The sequence below is a fragment of the Spinacia oleracea genome, chromosome 4 (genome assembly GCF_020520425.1).
Source record: "Spinacia oleracea cultivar Varoflay chromosome 4, BTI_SOV_V1, whole genome shotgun sequence".
Lineage (NCBI taxonomy): Eukaryota > Viridiplantae > Streptophyta > Magnoliopsida > Caryophyllales > Amaranthaceae > Spinacia > Spinacia oleracea.
Genome location: NC_079490.1, coordinates 14,898,689 through 14,917,656, shown reverse-complemented (window position 1 = coordinate 14,917,656; position 18,968 = coordinate 14,898,689). Strand labels below are relative to the sequence as shown.

At 35.8% G+C, this 18,968-nt stretch overlaps 1 non-coding gene across 1 annotated transcript; it reads right to left on the bottom strand.

The window, feature by feature from the left end:
- Positions 1 to 7,921: 7,921 nt before the first annotated feature.
- On the bottom strand, positions 7,922 to 7,993 carry TRNAQ-UUG (transfer RNA glutamine (anticodon UUG)). Its single transcript has one exon. It is a non-coding gene; the product is annotated as a tRNA-Gln (tRNA).
- Between the last annotated feature and the right edge of the window lie 10,975 nt (positions 7,994 to 18,968).

Sequence of the window (18,968 nt, the reverse complement as noted above, 5' to 3'; positions counted from 1 at the left end):
AAGATCCTTCTAGCCATTTCTACTTACATCCTACAGACAATACTGCAAATCAATTGGTTTCTGTGAAATTTAAAGGAGAAGGAGAGTCATATGGTGACTGGAGAAGAAGTATGATGATCTCCATGTCATCTAAGAATAAGCTAGGGTTTGTAAATGGAACTATAAACAAACCAGAAATGACTGATGCTACAATGACATGATGATATCTTGGTTATTGTTTAACCTAGAATCAAACATTGCAAAAAGTGTAATGTATTTTAACACAGCCAGAGAAATATGGCTGGATCTTGAAGATAGATTTGGATATGTTAATGGACCTCAATTGTTTGCATTAGAACAACAAGCTTCAGAAGTTACTTAGGGAACACAAAGCATATCAGATTTCTTTACAGAAATCAAGTCAGTCTGGGATAAATTGAGTGCTGCAAATCCATTGCCTAGTTGCACTTGTAATATGTGCACATGTAATTTGACACAGAAGATTGCTAAGATGCAACAGGATCACAGACGTATGCAATTTCTCATGAAATTGAGTGAGCATTTAGCCACTGCAAGAGGTAATCTCCTCATGATGCAACCACTTCCAACTATATCACATGCCTATAGAATGCTGGCTCAAGAAGAAAAGCAAAGAGAACTCAGTATGCCTTCAATTCAGCATCATGAGAGTCATGCTTTTGCAGCAGACAGAAGGAGATACAATGATTTCAATAACAGAGGAAATTACATTACAGAGGTCCACAACAGACATATGGCAGAAATAACTACTCATACAACAACAACAGAACACCAGCTTACAGAAGGCCTACTTCAAGCTATTATTGTGATCACTGTAAAGTGAATGGGCATAGTACTGAGAGATGTTTTAAGCTGCATGGTTTTCCACCAGGATTTCAGGGATTCAAAAATGATAAAAAGGTGGCAGCAGCTGCATACACAGAAGAAGGTTATGGAGATGATATGATGTCAGAATATCAACAACAACAGTATGATAGAGACCAGTCACAACATAATTCACCTGGATTTCTCACACCTGAATAGTGTACACAGCTATTGAGTCTCTTGAACAAACAACAGAATGAGAAAGTGACTACTGCAGAACCTAATCTGGAGGAAGGAGAAATTTCTGGACATGCATACATGGCAGGTACAACTTATTGCTTTCTTACTTGTTCTCATTCTAGCTGGTTATCAGACAGTGGAGCTTCAGACCACATGTGCACAAGTCTAAGCATGTTTGATAGCTATGAACCAGTAGCAGTTGATGAGTTTATAACTATACCTGATGGTAAAAGAGTAGCTGTACATCACAAAGGCACAGTGACACTAAATGAGAACATTCAATTAAAAGGTGTATTGCATGTACCTGAGTTCCACTACAATTTGCTGTCTGTAAACAAACTATGTTCAGATCTTCAATGCATTGTCTCATTTACTGCTGATAAATGTTACATCCAGGGCCATTTAATGAAAAGGCCACAGGTTCTTAGTAGTGTGAAATCTGGACTTTACAGTGTTCATTCAAGTCAAGATGCAGTCATCAATTCTCCAGAACCAACATGTCTAACAGCAGCAACTTCAAGTCAAACTGAAGCAGAAGTTTGGCATCTAAGGCTAGGACATGTGCCTTTTCAGAAGATGAAGCATGTTATTGGTAGTCTAGGAACTCTCAATAATAATAGTAGCATATGTCAAATCTGTCCAGCAGCTAAGCAATCTAGATGTTCTTTTCCTACTAGTAGTATCAAAACTACTAAGATGTTTGAGATGATTCATTTGGACACATGGGGTCCATATAGGAACAAGACACATACTGGTTGTATAATGTTTCTTACAATAGTAGATGATTTTACAAGAACAACATGGACACATCTTTTGAAATCTAAAATAGATGCAGTTCCTGTGATTGATTCATTTCTCAAAATGGTAGAGACACAATTTGATACCAAAGTTCTTTGCATTAGATCTGATAATGCCTTGGAACTGTGTGAGGGTGGAATAAAAAGAATAATTCTCAATAGAGGTATTATACACCAAACCAGTTGCAGTAGAACACAACAGAATGGTGTAGTTGAGAGGAAACACATACACTTGCTTGAAACTGCTAGAGCACTGCATTTCCAGTCCAAATTACCTATATAATATTGGGGATACTGTATACTTTGTGCAACTTATTTGATAAACAGAATGCCACTGAAGAGTATAGGAAACTTGACACCATATGAAAAGCTTCATAAGCATAAACCTCTCTATGATCATCTAAGAGCTTTTGGGTGTTTATGTTATGTGTCTACCTCTAAGGTAGATAGGGTAAAGTCTGACAAGAAGGCTACATCATGTGTATTCATTTGGTACTCTCCTTCACAAAAAGGCTATAAGGTTCTAGATCTTGTTACCAAAAAGATAACAATTTCCAGAGATGTGATCTTTCATGAATCACATTTTCCCTTTCATCACACTCCAACTACAGATTCTTCTTCTACTTCTTTTCCACCTTCAATCTATCTCCCTAAACACACTCCTCTTCTTCCTGATCCAAATCTCATTCTTCCCTTCTCCACTCCTACTGATATTTCTTCTAGTGTCAATCTTTCTACTGACACAGACACTTCCTTTCAAGACACTCTTTCTTCTCCTTTCTCTTCTCCTCATACCACTCCACTTTCTTCTCCCCGCTCTTCTCCTCCATCTTTCTCTACTTCTACTTCTCACATTCCTTCTAATGCCACACAGGATCTTACAGATACATCTCTCAGAAAGTCCAGCAGACATCATAAGCCACCTTCTTATCTTGCAGACTATCACTGTCACACTGCTAGGCATTGGTGCAATCTGGTTTCATACACTAGCTTGCCACCTACTTATCATGCTCTAGTAAGTCTTATTGATAGCCTGATGGAACCAAGGAATTATAAAGAAGCAGTACTTCACCCAGAATGGATTGAGGCTATGGAGAAAGAAATAGAGGCATTACTGAACAATCATACTTGGGATATGGTCCCTCTCCCACATGGCAAGAAACCAATTGGATGCAAGTGGGTGTTCAAAGTCAAACTTAAGGCTGATGGGTCTTTGGAAAGGTGTAAAGCCAGACTTGTTGCACAAGGATATACACAAAAATATGGCATAGATTTTGAAGAAATATTTTCACCTGTTGTGAAGATGACCACTGTAAGATGCATTATAGCTTTGGCAGCAAGTATGCAATGGACTATCTATCAGCTGGATGTCAACAATGCTTTTCTTCATGGTGATTTACATGAAGAAGTGTACATGAAGGTACCAGAGGGCATTCCTAATCCAGGCAACATGGTCTGCAGACTCAAGAAGTCTCTCTATGGCTTAAAGCAAGCTTCTAGACAGTGGTTTGCTAAGCTTCACCATGAGTTGTTGCATCAAGGTTTCACTCAGTCTAAAAATGATTATTCATTGTTCATTAAGAAGTCTGGACCACACATCACCTTAGCTGCAGTATATGTAGATGATATACTGCTGACTGGAAATCACTTACCTACTATTGTTGCTCTCAAAGAACATCTTCATGTTGTTTTCAGTATTAAGGATCTGGGGGTCATGAGTTACTTTCTAGGTATTGAGGTTGGATATCTACCTGATGGGATCATTCTCACTCAAAAAAAGTTTACTAAATCTCTTCTTGCAGAAAGTGGTTTTGATCTGCACAGAACTGTTGCAGCTCCCTTACCTATCAACACCAAACTTCTTGTTGATGAAGGGGATATTTATGATAAACCAGAACATTACAGAACTCTTGTGGGCAAACTGAACTTTTTGACACATACTAGACCAGATCTTTGTTATGCAGTTCAGTTGCTCAGTCAGTTTATGCACCTACCCAGGGTTCCTCATGTGGCAGCTCTTCATCATGTACTGCAGTATGTGGCTGGTACAGAAGGGCAAGGTATTCTTCTTAAAGCTGCTGATACCTTAACTTTGCAAGCTTTTTCTGATAGTGATTGGGCTTCTTGTCCTAACACCAGAAAATCCATCACTGGTTACATTCTATTGTTTGGCAACTCACCTGTTTCTTGGAAGTCAAAGAAACAAGGCACTGTGTCCAAAAGTTCTTCAGAGGAAGAGTATAGGGCCATGGCAGCTGCAGCTTCTGAAATCACTTGGTTGGTGAGATTGCTAGCAGAAATTGGTGTTACTGATTTGAAACCAGTTACATTACACTGTGATAATCAATCAGCAATTTACATTGCTAAAAATCCAGTTTTCCATGAAAGAACAAAGCATATAGAGATAGATTGCCATTTTACAAGGGATAAGGTATTGGAGGGACTAATTCAGCTAACTTATTTGCCTACTACTTCACAGCTGGCAGATGTGTTCACAAAGGCATTGCCTTCACCCCAGTTTTATGATCTTCTCTCCAAGCTTGGAGTCTCTCCTGCACCTCCTAGCTTGAGGGGGGGTGTTGGTTATACTACACCAGTGGCTGAAACTTCATCAGCAAGTCATCCACACAATAACAAAGGTGGAGCTGGTCTCACTTGATTATTTCCCTTATAATAGATTCTGTTATTGTGTCAGCTAGTTTGTTAGCTTTTGCCACCTAGGATGATTATGATTGGTTGTTAGTTTTTTATCCTGCAAGCTGATTGGTTATGACAGCATTGCATTAAGGTAGTTTATATAGCTAGCCTTTCCTTCTTTGTACGCTTAGTTGATCATATTCCTAAGCTATATCAACAGACTCACTCTCTCTCTAAATATAAGCTTTTACACAGCTTCTTCAATGGCTGTTTGAGCTCCAATTTCTCTGTGTTTAGTTACTTGATTTCTGCTTGATTTCAACAGATCCTTTTTGTGCACAGCGCGAATCTTAGATCCACGTTACTTTCCAAGCAGGCTATGTCCACAACCAAATTACGTACTTGGTTTAACTCAATCTACAAACCAGAAACATCAAAGTCAATACCTAGAATACCAGTTAACATGTAAGCTTACTCCCAATAACTGCTGTTAAGGACTGTTTTAGAGTAAGAGAACCCATTCTGCCTAATTATTATGTTATAATCAGAAAAAAATCAAAGCACTGGCCTTGTAGAGTTCGAGTTTATTTTCATCCTTTTGGACTCTACATTTGCAAGATATTGTTGAATCAGGCCGTCTGGCATCCGCTAGCTGAAAAATAAAACAGAAAGTATTTAATAAGTAAACGGCGTGCACTCGCCTAGAAACAAGAGTATACATGAAAGTTCGCGATCTCATCAAATACCTTCACATGATATAGCAGTTTTTCTTCCTTGATATGAACACCGAGCTCTGGAACACTCACATTTTTAATGTGTTCCATGTATTCTGTAGGTACATTAGTGTAGAACATTCTTCTAAATTGCTTTATATAGGATTTAGAAACTGATTTTTCCTTTACAACATCTATGCTGCATGTAGATTTCCTGCACCATCAAAATTCAGTATGAACTATGAACCCATACATCTTCAGATTCTGCACCATCAGCAAGGATTATCTGCTCACATCCCTCATTAAAACACATCAAAAGGCATAAGAGCATCTCCAATGGTTACATGTAGGGACTAGCTTGCAATTTTCATAAGATTTTTAGCTACTAGCCAACCATTGGAGTACATATGAGCAATTAGCCAAGTTAAGCAAATTAGCTCTACAAAGCTAATTAGCTTGGAAAAAAAAAAAGTAAAACAATTATTTTATTTGATAAACTTGTGAATTAAATCATAAAAATAAACTAAAAAAATGGTAAAAGAAACTCAAGCAACTTGCTAACCATTGGAGCAAATTACACATGAAAAAATAGTAGCTTTAAATTTGACATGGCAAATGAAAACAACTTACCAATTTGCTTACCATTAAAGATGCTCTAATATGTGCACATGGCAGAAGATTGTTTACCACTTACAACTGGATAACAATTCTATTAAGAATAATAAGTCATTAACCATCACAGTCAACTTAAGACATTCATTTAATTCACATACCAGAAGAAATAGAAGATTGCAGACATCAAGCACAAAAGTAGTGTGAGCAAGAAATAGAAATGACTACTACCTACGAAAAAGCACTTTGCCAAATCGCGCTACTATAGTTGGTTTAGTTTCTTCCAAATTTTGATCCACCAGTTCATTTCTTACATCCTGAAAAGCTGAAATCAGATCTGCATGTACACTTTCAGCAACTGATGCCCATGTATGCTCCAGCTGACAGCTCGGACTGCCGCGCTCTAAACAGATGAAAAAGTAAATTAAATAATGATCCACAAACACAACCAATTAATACAGTTATTGTGGAAGAAAGCAACCTTGTTGTGATCGACCATAAACTAAGGTTAATGGTTTATCTCCTGTTTTCTGTTCCATAGATTCAAGGCAAACTGGAACCAAACATATTGAAGAAGGAATCTGCACATCATTCAAGGATGGAATTGCTAACCATCTTGATATAGAGTGAGAAAGTGAGAATCATAGGTAATGTTAATATCAACACCTGATAAACCCTATGTCAGTATCAGTGTAGGACTATTACAATCTTTGACCTTTAAAAAACCAAAATTATGAGGTTAATTGAGGTTACTGGGTTAGCCAAAATGCTAACTTGGGAATTTCGTTAAACAAATTCAACCTTCCCTATGTAAAATTAGGACAAATTTTACCACCTACTCCCTCCGTCTCTTTTTGTTCTTTACGTTTTCCTTTTTGGGTATTTCAAAATGTTTTTTACACTTCCTTTTATATTATCACATAAATGACTTAATATTCTATCAAAATTTGTGTTCAATTATTATTTTAACCAATTAAATTCATTTGGTCATTTAATCTCTCACACTTTTCCAAAAATGAAAACATTATAAAAAAACGTAATTTATCTTGTGTAAATTAAAAAAATTGAGGAATCTCGATGCAAATTAATTAAAACGCGTGAAAAATACCAAACGTAAAGAACAAAAAGAGACGGAGGGAGTATAAAAGAATTAAAACTTGTTTTTTACCACATAAAAACAAAAAAGTAGATGCAACTTTTATGTGTGACTACCTAATTTAATTTCTCTTAACTTTTTACATTCTCTTTATGAATTTCTTTAACTCTTTCACCCTTCTCTCTTTATTTTCATTAAATTTTGTTTATTTTATGAATTAATGATGGTGAAAAATTATGTGAATTCATGGAAAATAAGAAAGCGGGGGAAGAGAAGAAAGTTAATTACATGAAATAGTGGAAGAAAATAACATATATGAAATATAATCGTTATTGTGCCCTCCACGTAACATTTTCATCTAGTTTTCCATTTTTCAGGTGGTAAAAAACAAATTTTAAAATTTTTTTAGGTGGTAAAATACAAATTTTAGTTTTTTAGGTGATAAAAAACAATTTTTCGATTTTTTTAGGTGGTAAAAAATAATTTATCCGTAAAATTATCTCATTTTCCCCAAATTATCAAATCGCATAGGAAATTAGAAAGCAAGAATTTTTGAATCTTTTGACAAAGTAAATAAAACCATAAAAATGTAAACTAATTAGCAAAACTTAAACTAAAACTAGACCCACAATTCAGGTTAGAGAAATTGAGGTTACTGGGTTAGACAAAATGTCAATTATTCTTAAACTTGGGAATTAGTTAAAACATATTCCATCTTCCCTAAATAAAATTAGCCCATTTTCCCCCAATTACCAAATTGAACATGAAATTAGAACAAAATTAGACATGCATGAATTTTGACGTTTGACAAAATTAGAAAAGCATGAATTTTGAATTCTTGAACAAAGTAAAATAAAACCATAAAAATGTAAATTTGAAGCTAATTGCTGGATTACTGGTTTAACACTAACCTAAACCCCCAGAGATAGAACCCTTAATTATAGATGCACCAGCAACTACGAAATGACTTTACAAATAAAAATTCAAGTAAAAATAAAAAACAAAGGTCCTACCGGGAGTCGAACCCAGGTCGCTGGATTCAAAGTCCAGAGTGCTAACCACTACACCATAGAACCTCTGATGTGACTCCTAAATTTTTCATTTTATATTTGTAATAGAGCTGTTCATTGCCGTTTACCATTAAGCCAAACGATATTTTTTTTTTGCTTCACACTGAAAAGTTCATGAGTTGTACTACCTCCGTTTCAAAAAAATTATTACAGTTATTACTAAATTTTAGCCCGTGCGATGCACGAATTTTATTAAATTGTTAAGTTAAAATAAAACTCCTATATATACCAACTGCTATATTTATATAGTAGATTAGATTATTTTTTATTTTGGATTGAATTTCATTTTAGATTTATTTTTTAATTATTATAGTGTTTGACTTTGGATGAAATTGTATATGCGTAGTATTAATAATTAATTAATAAAAATATCTACGTAGCGCCTAATACGAGTTTTTAAAAAAAATGGAATATAATACATGCAAAACTAGAATAAATTACAAATGATGATTGAGTTTGATGGAAAAGTGGAATAAAGTGCATGGAAAAGATAATATAGTACATAGGAAAGTGGAATATAGTACATGGGTAAGTTTTCAATGCATTTTTAATTAATATAGTAGATAAAAAAGTGAGACCTTAATAGCCAAAATTAGAAACAGGACTATAATTTTGAGAGCCCGATTTAAAAAATATGACTATAATTTTGGAACGGAGGGAGTACAAATGTACAAGTTAGTAATTTATTTATTAAATTAAAACAACAATGAGTATCTGGATAGTAATAGCATGTGATGCATTGTGTTATTTTATTTTTTATTAGAGCGTATTTAAGTGAGTATAGATAGTTACCAAATAAAAAAAGTGTATTTACAAAAAACGGATGGAGGAACTAGCATGCTAAACGAACTGTTAAGAAACAGTTAATCTGTAACCTTAAGTTTAACGATACGATTAACCGTCAATGAACATCTTAATCGGTTAATCGTTTCTTAACGGTTCGTTACAAGTTAATAATTAATAACCTTGTTATATAATAAACTTGTTACATAACCGTTTCTTACCGCTTTTTTAAGTTGTATTTTTTTTTATAGCTCTCCGTTAATAGTTTATCAGCTCGTCACATGTTGTTCGGTGGTAAGCAACATGTGACACATAATCAAGTGTATAGGTTGGTCAGAGAATGGTGATAATATAATCAAGTGCGTAGGTTGGGAAATATCTTCTTTTTCTATTTATAGACGCAGAACAACTTATGGATTGCAATATTAATTTCATTTGAATTAACCGATACATCAACTAACGATAAAAAAATATATGGTTTTGGAGGAGGGTATATTCAAATTAGATACTACATAAGATTTTCTTAAAAAAATTACTAATTAAGGTTGTAATACTGAGATAAAACATAAATTATAAGTTTTCTTAAATTATTATATCAATTCTCTAAAAAAAAACTTATTATATCAATTTTACGAATTAGTCAATTTATAAATATTTTGAGTTACCATAAGTACAAGCTAAATAACCTCATATTATTGGACATGTAATTTAATAATCCGTAAATGTTTAATAGGATTGGTTTAGCTTTCTATTGAGTAATCCATAAATGATTAATTGTAATTTGTTTGATGTAAATTATTCTTCCGTAAATAATTTTTTTAAAAAAAAACTTACCAAGGGTGTCCAATTTTCCTTGTACTCGTGTTGCGTAGTATGTGTATAGTCTAACTGCTTCAGTGAAATAGGCTACCAAGCCGAATTTATTTTGCCATGCATCATGTTTATTCCACTGATCCAATAAAAACCCACAGTCGGATTTACTAGTGAACGAGATCCAACATCCTTTCAAAGCAGATTTTATTTCATCAGGCAAATTCTGAAAAAGATGAAAATTGGTTAGCATTTAATATTTTAATATCCTTCGTATTGTTAGAATATATGTCAACTTTAACAATTAAAATAATTGTATAGGTTGGTCAGAGAAGGGTGACAATATAATCAAGTGCGTAGGTTGGGAAATATCTTCTTTTTCTATTTATAGACGCAGAACAACTTATGGATTACAATATTAGTTTCATTTGAATTAACCGATACATCAACTAACGATAAAAAAAATATGGTTTTGAAGAAGGGTATATTCAAATTAGATACTACATAATATTTTCTTAAAAAAATTACTAATTAAGGTTGTAATACTGAGATAAAACTTAAATTATAGGTTTTCTAAAATTATTATAAATTATAGGTTTTCTTAAATTATTATATCAATTCTCTAAAAAAAGCTTATTATATCAATTTTACAAATTAGTCAATTTATAAATATTTTGAGTTACCATAAGTACAAGCTAAATAACCTCATATTATTGGACATGTAATTTAATAATTTGTAAATGTTTAATAGAATTGGTTTAGCTTTCTATGGAGTACTTCATAAATGATTAATTGTAATTTGTTTGATGTAAATTATTCTTCCGTAAATAATTTTTTTAAAAAAACTTACCAAGGGTGTCCAATTTTTCTTGTACTCGTGTTGCGTAGTATGTGTATAGTTTAACTGCTTCAGTGAAATAGGCTACCAAGCCGAATTTATTTTGCCATGCACCATGTTCAACCCACTGGTCTAATAAAACCCACGGTCGGATTTACCAGTGAACGAGATCCAACATCCTTTCAAAGCAGATCTTAATTCATCAGGCAAATTCTGAAAAAGATGAAAATTGGTTAGCATTTAATATTTTAATATCTTTCGTATTGTTAGAATATATGTCAACTTTAACAATTAAAATAATATTTTTTATCACCTAAAATGATGTGTCTTTATGAAGAAAACATTTTAAATCGAGACATGAGAGCAGTTCCTAAATGGTTACCGTAATTTGTTTGATATAAATTATTGCTCGTAAATAACTTTTTGTAATTTTAACAATTAAAAATAAAGTAATATATTTGTTAAATTTCGTTTCAATTTAAAATAAACCATGAAAATATGAGAATAATAAAAATCTTGAAAGTCATTTTTGGATGTGACATTGAAAATGAATGAGTTAGTTTAATTAAGGATTGCTCTTTAGGATAATTATCTTTTGATGATTTATTATTCACTATAAATCATTTCGATATCTAGAATTTCGGTAATTAAAAAGCTAAAATGAATAATTTTGGATTAATTGGATACAACGACGTGTCTTTAGTTGAGTTAATATCCAAAAAATACGTATTATATGACAAACAATTGTTGGCTATTTCATTTTAAAATAATCAATTAATGAAAATATGATAATGAGAAGAATCTTGCAAAATCAATTGTAGATGAGGCGTTGAAGATACAATAATGTTGATGTTAATGCTTATGACATTCTCATGATGACAATTTATTGTGTTTTACACTACCACGAGAGCATTTGAGCATCCATAATATTATTCGACGAGTGAAATGCTTTCAGTTTTACAAGTCTTCTATTGACATCTAAATATTATAACGTAATGTAATCCCCCGTAAATTTATAAATTTTATTAATATATTTTAACGTATATTATTTATATTTAAATAGAATTTATAAATTTTAGTAATAAATATATAATTAACGTATATTTATTTATTACATTTTAATATTTTCAACGGTTTACGAAATTGAAAATGATTTTAGAATTTTAAGTTAAAACGAATTCGAATTACGAAATTCCGTTCGATTGAAATTAGGAAGCAATCCTAACCATTTTGGATTCAACAACCCAAATCCTACTCCTAGCCCAGTTGGGTAAAGCCCAAACCATTAAAACCCAAAAAGGAACCCAAACCCCTACCCAAAACTAATTTACGTGAAAAACAAAAGCAGGAAAACAAAACCCTTCCTTCTCCTCAAGATTTACGTGAATTGCAAAATACTCAAGCCTCCACTCCTTGCTCTCAGCCGTCAGCCACCCCACCGGCGTTTTAGTCGCCCCTCCGTCGCCGGTAAATCTCTTACCTCTTTTCTCCTCCTTCGTCCCTTCTCTTTATTTTTTTGTTCTTCTCTTTTTCACTCGTTGCTTTGTGTTGTTCGAACCAGAACCGACAACCACCGTGTGCGACCTAGCCGCGACCACCAAGCAAGCGCCGTCGACCATCCTCCGTCGCGCCGCAAGCCGCCACCAGCTCCCCCCCTGTTCTTTCTTTCCTTCGTGCACTTCCTCCCTTCCACACGCGTCTCCAGCCTCTGCGACCACTGCACAACCACCGTGCGTGCACCTGACGTCGTCCGTCGTACTCCTCCGCCTGGTCCCGCTGCCGCGCCGCCCTGCCGCCGGCTTGCACTGTCTCTTTCTCTCCTTTTTGGTTATTTCTTAAACCCTAAGTAACTAATTATTTTAATTATGTTTATTAATATAATTTATGTTTCTTGAATTAAATTTATGATTTTTATGATTAAGTTATGAAATTTTAGATTACATGTTGTTGAAATTAATTTAATTATTTTCAGATTTATTTACTACGTTTAAGTTAGGGTTTTAATGAAGTTTTATTAATTTAATTCATGCTCCTTGAATATAGATTATAAGTTATTATGATTAGATTATATTTTCAGATTATATACTATGTTTAAATATAAAATTTAATTTTCAGATTATGTAATTGAATTGTGTTAGGTTATGATACATATGACAATACATAAATCATGCGGAAAAAACCATTTAGCCAGGAAAATATATTATTTACACATAATCATTTAGCATAGTTTAGATGCATACTCTTTGTTGCGTGCCTTCCCTAGCTGCGCCCGAACCGAACAAGAACAAGTCTTTAGGACTCCAAGTGTCGTCCCTCCGTAGATAGTCCACAGCACGTCCGGATCCGCCTTAAGATTGACCAACTAGAATCGCCCTTAAGGTACTAAAAATTTCGGCACTTTTGAGCAAGGAATGTGTCTGAATTTTCTCTCAAAAACTCACTTTGAATACTTGAAAAACTTGTTATAAATTGTGAACCCAGGCCACATATTTATAGGGGTATGGAAAGAGAATTGGAATCGAATTAGGATACGAATTAATTAAATTAGAATCACAATAAAACTCTTATTTAATTAATTTATCAAATAGAATTAGGAATTTAATCATTAAACGAATCCTGTACGTTTTAGGTTTCGTATGTGAACACAAACACCCACGCACGCACAGCAGCCCACGAGGGGCGCCATGCGCGCGCGCGCACAGCCCGAGCATCGCAGCCCACGACTGCCGCAGCCTTGGGCGCGCGCTGGGCCTGCCTTGCGGTGGGCCTGGCGCAGCCTTGGGCTGGCGTGTTGTGGCGCGCGTTTCCCTTGCTGGACGTGGGCCTGGCTTCGTGCTGGGCCTTCGTCTAGCAAGCTCGTCCGATGCTAATTCGTACGACGCGCTTCCGATTAATTTTCTGATTCCGGAATTTATTTCCGATACGAACAATATTTAACATTTCCGATTCCGGAATTAATTTCCGTTTCGAACAAATATTTAATATTTCCGTTTCCGGAATTATTTTCCGATTCCGATAATATTTCCGATTCAGACAATATTTCCGTTTCCGGCAATATTTCCGATTCCGGCAATATTTCCATTACCGATAATATTTTCCGATACGTACCATGTTTCCGTTTCCGGCAACATCTACGACTTGGATAATATTAATATTTCCGATACGATCCATATTTCCGTTTCCAGCAATATCATCGTTTCCGGAGTATTCATTTCTTGCCTGTGACGATCTCAGCTTCCACTGAAACCAAGATCCGTCGATTCCGAATATCCATAGATGGAGTATTTAATGCCATTAAATACTTGATCCGTTTACGTACTATTTGTGTGACCCTATGGGTTCAGTCAAGAGTAAGCTGTGGATTAATATCATTAATTCCACTTGAACTGAAGCGGCCTCTAGCTAGGCATTCAGTTCACTTGATCTCACTGAATTATTAACTTGTTAATTAATACTGAACCGCATTTATTAGACTTAACATTGAATGCATACTTGGACCAAGGGCATTATTTCCTTCAGTCTCCCACTTGTCCTTAGGGACAAGTGTGCATTTCCTAATTCCTTTGTCGCTCGATGCTTGCTCTTGAACATAAGGTAAGAGTTGTCATCCTTATTATGTCCAGAGGTGTTCCTCGGTTTCAGAGTTCAACTGATCAAATAAATAGATAATCATAGCCTATGATTCATCCGAGAACGGCCATGCATTTCACAGTTTCTAGCTCTCCGAGTGGCCTTGTACAACTTTTAAGCATCTCATCCCGATTTATGGGAGGACAATCCCAATCTTGCGATCTTGAGATTAGACTTCGTTTGATAGGTGATTACCTGAGCGTTGCCTTTATAGCCTCCTTTTACGGTGCGACGGTTGGTCAACGTCAAAGTAACCAGTTCTCAAACAAGTAATCTCAAATCACTCAGGTATTGAGGATTTAGTGTATAATAATTTTAATGAAATTTACTTATGACAAATTTTCATCTCTTACAGTAAAGTTTCATAGGTCTTGTCCGATACTAGTCTTCCCAAAGTAAGTATCTATGCAAATGATTATGACATTGCCATGTCCACATAGTTCAAGAAACAGAACTACTAGTCATCTTGCATTCTAGTCGTCTAACGTTTTCTATGCGTCCAATTTTATAGAAAACTCCGACTAGGGACCATTTTCAACCTTTGACATTCAAGTTCACTTGATAGACATTTCTTAGTCACAGGACTGGTCCTGACAGTCTATCTTGAATATTTCGTCAAATTGAAGGGACTCATCATTTAATAAACCACAAATTAAATGGAAAAATGAATTCTTTTCATTTATTGTGAATGATTAACCAATAATGTTTTACAAAGATTTAAACTCTAAAACTTTAAAATATTAAACAGAGACATCAAAGCCATTCTCTAATATGCTTGATTCCCATAGCTGCAGTGTGCGAGTTGTGCTTCGCCTGCGGCAGAGGTTTAGTCAATGGATCTGATATGTTGTCATCAGTTCCAATTTTGCTTATCTCGACTTCTTTTCTTTCAACGAACTCTCGTAGAAGGTGAAATCTACGAAGTACATGCTTGACTCTCTGGTGGTGTCTAGGCTCCTTTGCCTGTGCAATAGCTCCGTTATTATCACAATATAGGGCAATTGGTCCTTTAATGGAGGGGACTACACCAAGTTCACCTATGAACTTCCTTAGCCATATAGCTTCCTTTGCTGCTTCATGTGCAGCAATGTACTCCGCTTCAGTTGTAGAATCCGCAATGGTGCTTTGCTTAGCACTTTTCCAGCTTACTGCTCCTCCGTTGAGGCAGAAGACAAACCCAGACTGTGATCTGAAATCATCTTTGTCGGTTTGGAAACTTGTGTCCGTATAGCCTTTAACAATTAATTCATCATCTCCACCATAGACCAGGAAGTCATCTTTGTGCCTTTTCAGGTACTTCAGAATATTCTTGGCAGCAGTCCAATGCGCCTCTCCTGGGTCTGACTGGTATCTGCTCGTAGCACTGAGTGCGTACGCAACATCCGGGCGTGTACATATCATAGCATACATTATTGAACCAATCAATGATGCATATGGAATCCCATTCATTCGTCTACGCTCATCAAGTGTTTTTGGGCACTGAGTCTTGCTTAGAGTCATTCCATGAGACATGGGTAGGTAGCCTCGCTTGGAGTCCGCCATCTTGAACCTATCAAGCACCTTATTGATATAAGTGCTTTGACTAAGTCCAATCATCCTTTTAGATCTATCTCTGTAAATCTTGATGCCCAATATGTACTGTGCTTCTCCTAGATCTTTCATCGAAAAACATTTCCCAAGCCAAATCTTGACAGAGTTCAACATAGGAATGTCATTTCCGATAAGTAATATGTCGTCGACATATAATACTAGGAAAGCAATTTTGCTCCCACTAACCTTCTTGTATACACAAGATTCGTCTGCGTTCTTGATGAAACCAAAGTCACTGACTGCTTCATCAAAACGTATATTCCAGCTCCTGGATGCCTGCTTCAATCCGTAGATTGACTTCTTTAGCTTGCATACCTTTCTAGCATTCTTTGGATCCTCAAAACCTTCAGGCTGTGTCATAAACACAGTTTCTGTTAAAACGCCGTTTAAGAAAGCAGTTTTGACATCCATCTGCCATATTTCGTAATCGTAATATGCAGCGATTGCTAACATTATCCGAATAGACTTTAGCATTGCAACTGGTGAAAAGGTTTCATCGTAATCCACACCGTGGACTTGCCTGTAACCTTTTGCAACCAATCTAGCTTTGAAAACTTCAAGTTTCCCATCCTTGTCCTTTTTCAGTTTGAAAACCCATTTGCTTCCAATGGCTTGGTAGCCATCTGGCAAATCGACCAAATCCCATACTTGGTTTTCAGACATGGAGTCTAATTCAGATTGCATGGCTTCTTGCCATTGCTTGGAGCTAGGGCTCGTCATAGCTTGTTTGTAAGTCGCAGGTTCATCACTTTCAAGTAATAGAACGTCATAGCTCTCGTTCGTCAAAATACCTAAGTACCTTTCTGGTTGAGATCTATATCTTTGCGATCTACGCGGGGTAACATTTCTAGTTTGACCATGATTCTCACCAGATTCTTCTAAAGATCTCTGAGTTTCATCCTGAATGTCATCTTGAGCATTCTCTAGAGTTTGTTGTTCGACTCGAATTTCTTCGAGGTCTACTTTTCTCCCACTTGTCATTTTGGAAATGTGATATTTCTCCAAAAAGACACCATCTCGAGCAACAAACACCTTGTTCTCAGATGTATTGTAGAAGTAATACCCCTTTGTTTCCTTTGGATAGCCCACAAGGATACATTTGTCAGATTTTGGATGAAGTTTGTCTGAAATTAATCGTTTGACGTATACTTCACATTCCCAAATCTTAAGAAAAGACACATTTGGAGGCTTTCCAAACCATAATTCGTATGGAGTCTTTTCGACAGCTTTAGACGGAGCTCTATTTATAGTGAGTGTAGCTGTATTTAGTGCATGTCCCCAAAATTCTAATGGAAGTTTGGCCTGACCCATCATTGACCTGACCATGTCTAGCAAGGTTCTGTTCCTCCGTTCTGACACACCGTTCCATTGTGGTGTTCCTGGAGGAGTCAATTCTGATAGAATTCCACATTCTTTCAGATGGTCATCAAATTCATAGCTCAGATATTCACCGCCTCTATCAGACCGCAGTGCCTTAATCTTCTTGCCTAATTGATTCTCTACTTCACTCTGAAATTCCTTGAATTTGTCAAAGGATTCAGACTTATGCTTCATTAGGTAGACATAACCATATCTACTGAAGTCATCAGTGAAAGTGATAAAGTAGCTGAAACCACCTCTAGCATTTGTACTCATTGGTCCACATACATCTGTATGGATTAAACCCAATAGTTCATTTGCTCTTTCTCCAACTTTAGAGAAAGGTTGCTTTGTCATTTTGACAAGTAAACATGATTCGCATTTACCATAATCCTCTAAGTCAAATGGTTCTAGAATTCCTTCCTTTTGAAGTCTTTCTAAGCGTTTCAAGTTTATATGGCCTAATCGACAATGCCACAGATAGGTGAGATCTGAATCATCCTTTTTGGCCTTTTTGGTATTTATGTTATATACTTGTTTGTCGTGATCTAATAAATAAAGTCCATTGACTAATCTAGCAGATCCATAAAACATCTCTTTAAAATAAAACGAACAACTATTGTCTTTTATTAAAAAAGAAAATCCCTTAGCATCTAAGCAAGAAACTGAAATGATGTTTTTAGTAAGACTTGGAACATGGAAACATTCTTCCAGTTCCAAAACTAGCCCGGAGGGCAACGACAAATAGTAAGTTCCTACAGCTAATTCAGCAATCCGTGCTCCATTTCCCACTCGTAGGTCGACTTCACCCTTGCTTAACTTTCTACTTCTTCTTAGTCCCTGTGGATTGGAACATAAGTGTGAGCCACAACCTGTATCTAATACCCAAGAAGTTGAATTAGCAAGTATACAGTCTATAACGAAAATACCTGAAGATGGAACGACTGTTCCGTTCTTCTGATCTTCCTTTAGCTTCAAGCAATCTCTCTTCCAATGCCCCTTCTTCTTGCAGTAGAAGCATTCGGATTCAGAAGTGGGTTGACTGACCTTCCTCTTTACAGATTTGGCGCCAGTTTGCTTAGTTGGGCTGGCCTTGTTGCCACCTTTCTTAGCATTCCTCTTCTTTCTAGATTTCTTGAACTTGCCCCCACGCACCATAAGCACATCCTGCTTATCACTTTTGAGCGTCTTTTCAGCGGTCTTCAGCATACCGTGAAGCTCAGTGAGCGTTTTGTCCAGACTATTCATACTGTAGTTCAGTTTGAACTGATCATACCCGCTATGAAGAGAATGGAGGATGGTGTCTATAGCCATTTCCTGAGAAAATTGCTGATCCAGCCGACTCATATTCTCAATGAGTCCAATCATTTGGAGAACATGTGGACTTACGGGCTCGCCTTTCTTAAGATTGGTCTCAAGAATTTGCCTATGAGTCTCGAATCTTTCGACTCGAGCCAGATCTTGGAACATGTTCTTCAACTCACTGATGATTGTGAAAGCATCTGAGTTGATGAATGTTTTCTGCAGATCCGCACTCATGGTGGCGAGCATTAGACATTTCACATCCTTGTTGGCATCAATCCAACGATTGAGGGCTGCCCGAGTGACCCCGTCGCCTGCGGCTTCGGGCATCGCCTCTTCTAGGACATACTCCTTTTCTTCCTGCATAAGAACTATTTGCAAGTTCCTTTGCCAGTCAAGGAAGTTTTTCCCGTTCAACTTCTCCTTTTCGAGAATTGATCGAATGTTGAATGAATTGTTGTTTGCCATATTAAAAACTACAATTGAAAAGAATAAACAAATAAATAACCATTCACAGTTTCTCTTAATAAACTTAAATTCTAGCATACATGCATAATTCAATGTTTATTAAGCATTTTATTCAAGTTATGTGTTCCGGCAGGTGTGAATAAAATGATTCCAAGATCCTAAAATCATTGAAGAACTAAGCACAGTTTGTCGACTTAATCC